Here is a 7,533-nt window from a genome sequence, read left to right as displayed (position 1 = left end):
GCATGCACATAAATTGATATGATATGAATGATTGGCCAAAAATGAAAAGACGCTAGTAGTTTGGGACATGAAATCCAAGCATTTGAAAGTGAAGAAATTATATGGTGGAAGCAACTAAATTAAAAGTTTGGTAAAAATGAGAATGTCTTGATTCGCGTCTAAAGAATATGAAAAGAGTTCATTTGATATTGAGATTCCATGAGGGATATAAAATGCATGAAGCATGTCTCGTGATTAAAAATGATTGAAACACGTGTGAAAAGTTCTCAAGAATATAAAGTATTATGTTTGAAACTTATAAAGAAATCCGGATATAAATATGATATAAGTTTCATGTATTTTGATGATTTGAATATTAATGGAATCTGAGAGAGTATCCAATGATGATTGAATAACTAAATGTGAAATTAAATACAAGGTTTGTCTTGTTTATCAATCTTAGTGATAAATGGCGTTCATGCTTATGAGGTTAAATGATATTGTAATGCCCCTTTTTGACTTTCAAAATAATGATCACAATATTGAGTTGAAAGTGTTACTGAATCACTGAAATTGAAGCAAAGAGATTTATTTTATTCAGACACTTAATATGCCAAACATCGAATATGTTTGAGAATGATAAGTATTTTAAGTAACGTGATCATGAGGGGGAGAAGATACGCGTTGCACTCTTTTTCCCTTGAGCAAGGCTTTGTCCCACTGGGTTTTCCTGTCAAGGTTTTTAATGAGGCAACATCCCCAAGCGTATCAAAAAAATTATGTACTCTTTTCCCTTCACTAGATTTTTGTCCCATTGGATTTTCTCTAGTAAGGTTTTAACGAGGCGTAATGTCTTTTAATAATGGACATCCAAGGGGGAGTGTTATATATAATTATGGAATGGATGTCCATATCTTTTGGAGATCTTTTATCAATGTATAGAGATTTATTACTTGGAGGAAACTTCACCATTGTATTATAAATATGAGCCTCTTTATGAGATGAATATAGATAATTCTCCATTCTTTCTATCTTTTCTTGTGATTATTCTTCTGTTTCTTTAGTTTTACAACAAAATTTATATATTTATTTATGACTATAATATTGATAGTATTCACGACTTTCTTTTTTTTTTAGCAACGAATTTTCTATATAAAACTAGTTATGTTACCCGGGCGTTGCCCCGAGGACATAACGTTGTATTAAGAATCTTAATATAGGCAAGGAATACATTTCTTTTTTTTCTTATATAACATGTGTCTAAAAATGTATTAGCGCTTACAAACGAAAAATATAACAATTACACGATGAGTTGTATGAATAGTGGAAATAAAAAGTGAATGTTAATTATGTAACAACTCTATATTTAAAATGACAAAAGAAAATAAAAAATGAAAATGTGACAATTTTAGTTAAAGGTATAATACAAAATAAAACGTAAAATAGACAAACAAACTCATGCGCTTTTGTTAAATTGGGTGACCGATACACAATATCATATTAACATAAATACTATATAGGTTAATGCCAACTAGACAGATGGACCTGATTTGCAACTGCTTTTGTAACTCTTGTTTGATACTCAAATAACATCCAATGTTTGTTAACACCCGTTAGGGAAAAAGACCTAACTCCCTATTATCGAAAGGCCATGATTTGTGGCCGTTATTGTAACTCCCGTTAAACACGCAAACAAAAGTTAACATCTGTTAATGCTTGTAAGAGTTTTTAATTTATTTTAACGTTGACGACCATTGTTGTAAGAGTATTTAACGGCAGGGGCTATATTTGCCAAAAAATCGTACGTACAGAAACCGTTGCACACTATATATATACTTTGTTATATATATATATATAGAATGAGATATATATATATATAGATATATATAATTTGTTAAATCGATAGTTGAAATATTTAAATTTTAACCTGTTGTTGTCGGAAATGATCCCTACACAACACAATTTTACCATACACAACAATATATGCATTAAAATGTTGTACAGTACAACTGTCTGATGCATGTATTTTTGTGTATGACAAAATTGTGTTGTGTAGGGATCACCTCCCTTTTCTTAGTTTGCGTTCATTTACAACCTGAATCCATGTCATGATTATCTTAACTAGATGTCATACAACTAGGTTTTAGCATTAAACTCTTTTAATCCATTTCAACCATGTTTTACTAAATTCAATTTGTCTCTAATCCAATCTAGTTTGGATGATAATACTTAACTTTTCAAACATTCGATTTATCGAGTTCTACTATTCGATAAATAATCTAATTTTGTGTTCAACAATAAATTCTCGAACTCATTATTTTGATCACAAATTTAAAATAGGTTACTAGGGAAAGATGTTATCTTTTCTCGTTATCAAAATTCTTCCACTAATACCTATAACCATTTTTTTTTTTTCATTGTTGTTGCACAAGCTGCTTATAATCAGCTTGAGGATGTTTCATTATAGAATCCAGAAAATTTTCAGAAAAATATTTATTTACTTTTTGATGTGATTGTGTGTACCGCGGATAAATTCACATCAGACATACTCCATTATTTTAATAAAAACTCAAATAACGTCGTCCAATCACTTGATTGATGTTCAAGTCTTGTTACAATGTATACGTTGATTTATCCATATCAATTAGCTAGGCGTTGACTCCCAATTATAACAATATAGTTATACCAAATTATTTTCTCCCACTTATTAGCTAGATCCAATTAACTCCATGGATCATCATCAATTTCTATATTAAATTAACTCCATGGATCATCATCATAATCAACGGCTTCAATCTCTTCTCACTTTCGTTATCATTTCAAATTTTCTTCTAGTCTCTCACGGCGAAGTAGGCCCAGCCGCGCAATATAATTCTTACGTAAGTTTACCCATCAATATCTACATAGATTTCATAAAACAGCAAATATTGATATGTCTCTGAAAGAGTTAAACTACTGCTATGCCAAAAATGTTTTGTTACAACTTTAAACTTATTTGCGCGATGTTAATTAACAAAACAGCAACAGCGTGTTACGGCTACGATTCTAGCCAGTTTCCATCTAGCAATCTATTTGCCGCCGCTGGTGATGGAATATGGGACAATGGAGCTGCTTGTGGGAGACAATATTTAGTAAAATGCATAAGTGCGACTGAGCCAGGGTAGTGTGTTACGGACCAAGTGATTCAAGTTAGAATAGTTGATTTTACGCTCTCAACGGTTTCTCCGCCATCATATGAAGGGACAACCATGGTTTTTTCCGACACTGCCTTCAGAACCATTGCCAATTCTAGCGCTGTCTCTATCAATATCGAGTTTCAGTAGTATGTCTCTCTTTGTCCTTCCTCTTTAGTGTTTCATGTTATTTCATTGATTAATTTATGTTATTGATGTAGAGGTGTCCAGGTTCACTGAACTACAGAAACCAAGTGAACTGGACAATACAACTGAGCTGGAGAAGTTAAGTGAAGTGGAGAAAACTGACAAGATAATGCCATCAGAACAAACAATGTTGATTCTGCTAGTTGTCGTCCATTTTAGAGAAGTATTTACTGGACCAGACCAGTCACCAGTTGTAACATTACTTCAATGGCAAGGGTCTCCAGATGTTACTAGTAGTGATCCAGTGAAGCTTTCCAGAAGTCCACCAGAGGAGTTTCCCACTGAAGCTCTCCAGTGATCAACTCTAGTCCAGTCTACTAAAAGGTGCTCCAGATGAAATCTCCCGTGGAGTTCCGGATTGTATTTCTTGTTTTCCCAATAAAGTCTGTCTCGTATGGTGGGGACCAATAAAGAAGGAATGACAGCTGTTGAAAAGAAAAGAAGGAAGGTGTGACAACGTTAATCCTAACGGTTTGAGGGCCCATTTGCAGAAGGAATCTTTCTAAAAGCTTTGTGTGTCTCTTTCCTATTGGTGAAATAATTAGTGGCTGTCCCCATGATAAAGTTTAGTGGTTGTCCTTTACCCAAGACACCTTTTTATTATTTTATTATTATTTCGATAACTCCTAGGAAATAGTACTATCTATAAATAGGAGTTGTATTTCTCATTGTAAGGAGATTATGTTGTTGAATGAAATTAATAGAGCAGCCTCTATTTCTTATCCAAAATCTTCATTTACCTTCATTTACCTTTATCTTTGATCTTCATTTCTTATCCAAAATCCCTTTATCTATATTTGTGGTGGTTCGTCCTTTATCAAATATAGTGGTGAGATCTTAAAATCTTCGATTCCTTTATCTGTGTTTGTGGTGGTTAGACCTTTATCAAACATAGTGGTGGGTTGGAGTGTTTCCTTTATCCTTGATTCCGATGGCTTGACCTTTACGAATTTTGGTGGTGGATTCATTTATCTATCTTTTTATTTATCACCTTGTTTTGTTGTTTATGTTATAAAATCTAGAAAATACCAAAAATAGTAATTTAAGAAGTTGTTAAAATTCCGCTGTGCTTGAGTTATTGCGTCATTTACGCATCAAATTTGGTATCAGAGCCAGGTTTTAAAAAGGTTTCTCAATCTTTTAGTACTTGGTTGTTGTTTGATTAGTTCGGTCAGATTAGATTGTTGGGATTGTGGTTTGTTTTGTTTAAGTCTGGTATTGTTGGTGTTGTTTTGTTAAATATTAATGGCTTTTAGAAGAAATATGATATTAGAAGAAGCTCATAATGCTAGTAGGGATAGGCAGATTGAAGATATACAAGAAACACTTGGTATAGTTATTAACCTATTAGAAGATGGTGGTTTAAGGTTGAATAGAGAATGTGTTGTAGGTGAAAGAGATGATGAGTCTCAAGGTCCTAGTGAGAGATCTGATGACACCCCCAGATCTTCTAGTGATTCTGATGAGTCTAATCAGTCCAGAAGAAGGCATAGGAGACATAAGGTGGATGATACAAAAGATATTAAGATAGATCCTCCAGATTTTGTTGGTTCTTCAAACCCTGAAGAGTTCTTTGAATGAGTTCAGGTGATGGATAGAATAATGGAAATAAAAGGGTATGATGATAAGAAGAGTTTTAAAGTTGCCATTATTAGGTTGAAAAAGTATGCTTCGTCTTGGTATGATAACATGAAATCTGAAAGGGAATACAAGGGTAAAAGCAAAATCAAGACGTGGTCCAAATTGAAAGAAGTCATACAGAAAAGATTTGTTCCCCAGTCGTACAAGCAAGATCAGTATCTACTGATGAACAATCTGAAACAAGGTACTAAAGAAGTTGTGGAGTATATTAGAGAATTCGAGCTAATGAAGACTCGAACTGGTGTGAAAGAAACTGAAGAGCATACTATCGCTAGAATCATTGGTGGGTTGAATGCTACCATTTCAGAAAAGATAGAGTTGCAGCCCATCTGGACGTACGAAGGAGCTTGCAAAATGGCTCTCCAAATTGAGAAGCAACTGAAAAAGAGAGTCCAGTACAAACCTTTCACTAAGGTTTCGTCCAGTTCCAGTCAACCAGTTCTGAAGCCCAGTGCAACTGGTCAATAGTCCTTCAGAGGCAAGGAGAAAGAAACTGGAGGATCAAAAGAGCCCGTTGGAAGAAAATGCTTTAAGTGTCATGGTTTTGGTCACTTCCAGGCACAGTGCCCCAACTAGAGAGCACTCACTACTAAGGAGATTGAAAGCTTACCAGATGTTGACACTGAAGAAGGTGAACCAGTGTATGATGACAATGAAAGTGAAGAAACATATGTTGGTGCAGATATTGGAGAAATGCTGGTAGTCAAAAGAGTGATGCATGCTAATGAAGTTGTAACTGATGCTGCCCAGAGATAAAATATCTTCCATTCTAGATGTACTGTTAAAGACAAAGTGTGTGATCTTATCATTGATGGTGGAAGTTGTACTAATGCTGCTTCAACTTATATGGTAAGTGGGAAGTGGGAAGAAGGTCACTTTTACTTCTTTGAAACCCAACGAGTTATTGAAAATTAATAAGAAAGGCCAGCCCAACAAGTCTTTGTTTATGTCTCAAACTAAAGTTGAAGAAGAGTTAACTGGAGGCTCTCTAGTTATGATGTTACTGGTGCACGAACATACTGAAGACAAGGAGTTTACCGGAGTCCCCAGTCTCCTTGAAAATCTGATTTCCAATCTCAGATCTGATTTCTCTTGTCCAGGTCTATTTTTGATTATCTTTTAATTTAGAAAATAGAAATGGGTTATAATAGAAATCTTGTTTTAAAGAATATTCGAAGTGATAGGCAACTTAAGTCTCTTGAAAAACAAATGGGTGAAATCTTAGATGTGTTAGAAAATCATGTGAGAGAAACAAAAAAGAAAAATGCTCGTAAGAAACTCACTGATTGCAATCCAACTTTCATGGAGATTAGATCAGTCCCTATTTCTTTTAAAAAGATAAAAGTTGAGGTCGATATTGAACAAGAGCCTATTTATGATAAAGAAGATATGTTTGATATTGATGATGACTTTTTGATCTTCAAGAGAACTGATCATTCACTTGAAATGAATGAAGTTCATCAAGAAGATGATAATTTTCAACCATGTGTTTATGATGATGATGGTGAAGAAGTAAAGGAAGTTGACTTTGATGATTTCTTGATGATTCGGAATGCTAATCATTCTCATGAAGCTGTTGTTGATGAATCTCGGCAAGGAAATATTTTCCAGCCTTGTTTTTGTTATGCTACTGGTATAGAAAAGATTATAGAAGCTTCTGATGATGAATCATCACTGATCGATGAAGTCCAGCGAAAAGTGTACTCCAGTGAAGTTTTCACTAATGAAGCTCCCACTGAAGCTCCAACTACAGACCCAACTGAAGCTCCAACTGAAGATATAACTGCTGAGTTAACTGAAGTTGAAACTAAAGATACAACTGATGAGTCAACTAAAGTTCAAACTGAAGATACAACTGGCGTTCCAACTGAAGTTTCATCTGAAGTTCCGACTGAAATTCCAACTAAAGTGTCAACTGAAGATCCATCAGTTCAAGTTCAACAAGCAATGTCTATATGCCTAATGAAGAACTTTGTGCCTACTCAGTCACTACCAGATACAACTCAATGGCTTAAAGAAGGCATGGGGGTAACAACTATTAACCGAACACTTGTATTTATTTTCAAATTCGATTATTATGGTACGAGTTTTTGTTATTCCTATGAATGCTTGAATTTCGATGTTTGATAATGATTATCATGATGGCCACTTGAATACTAGTTCATTGTGTGTTCAAAAGCGGCAAGTCACTCTTACTCCCTCCGTCCCATTTTAAATGTTCTATTTTGACTGGTCAAGTCTTTTTCTTCCGATTTTGACCGTAAATATCTTTGTTTGTGTTATATATTAATTGATAAACGTTATATGAATGAAAAGTACATTTAAAACTCTATCAATTCATATATGCTATATGAAGTGTTAGATAACACAAATCAAGATATTTACGGTCAAATTTGAAAGAAAAAGACTCAAAAAGTCAAACTATGAGATTTAATATGGGACAGAGGGAGTAATTGTTTATGGCCTGATGAAATGATTAAGGCTGAAGTGACTTCATTATTTGTTCCTACTGATATATTTAAGTATAATAAGG

General features: G+C 34.1%; 1 long non-coding RNA gene across 1 annotated transcript; it reads left to right on the top strand.

The window, feature by feature from the left end:
• The first annotated feature begins 2,575 nt into the window (after window positions 1-2,575).
• LOC122593909 lies at window positions 2,576-4,029 on the top strand. The gene is made up of 3 exons (XR_006322899.1): window positions 2,576-2,858; window positions 3,001-3,301; window positions 3,374-4,029. It is a non-coding gene; the product is annotated as an uncharacterized LOC122593909 (long non-coding RNA).
• The last annotated feature ends 3,504 nt before the right edge of the window (window positions 4,030-7,533 follow it).

The sequence above is a fragment of the Erigeron canadensis genome, chromosome 3 (genome assembly GCF_010389155.1).
Source record: "Erigeron canadensis isolate Cc75 chromosome 3, C_canadensis_v1, whole genome shotgun sequence".
In the NCBI taxonomy this organism is placed as follows: domain Eukaryota; kingdom Viridiplantae; phylum Streptophyta; class Magnoliopsida; order Asterales; family Asteraceae; genus Erigeron; species Erigeron canadensis.
The sequence above is the reverse complement of the archived record's forward strand: the minus strand, read 5'-3'. Positions and strand labels throughout refer to the sequence as shown.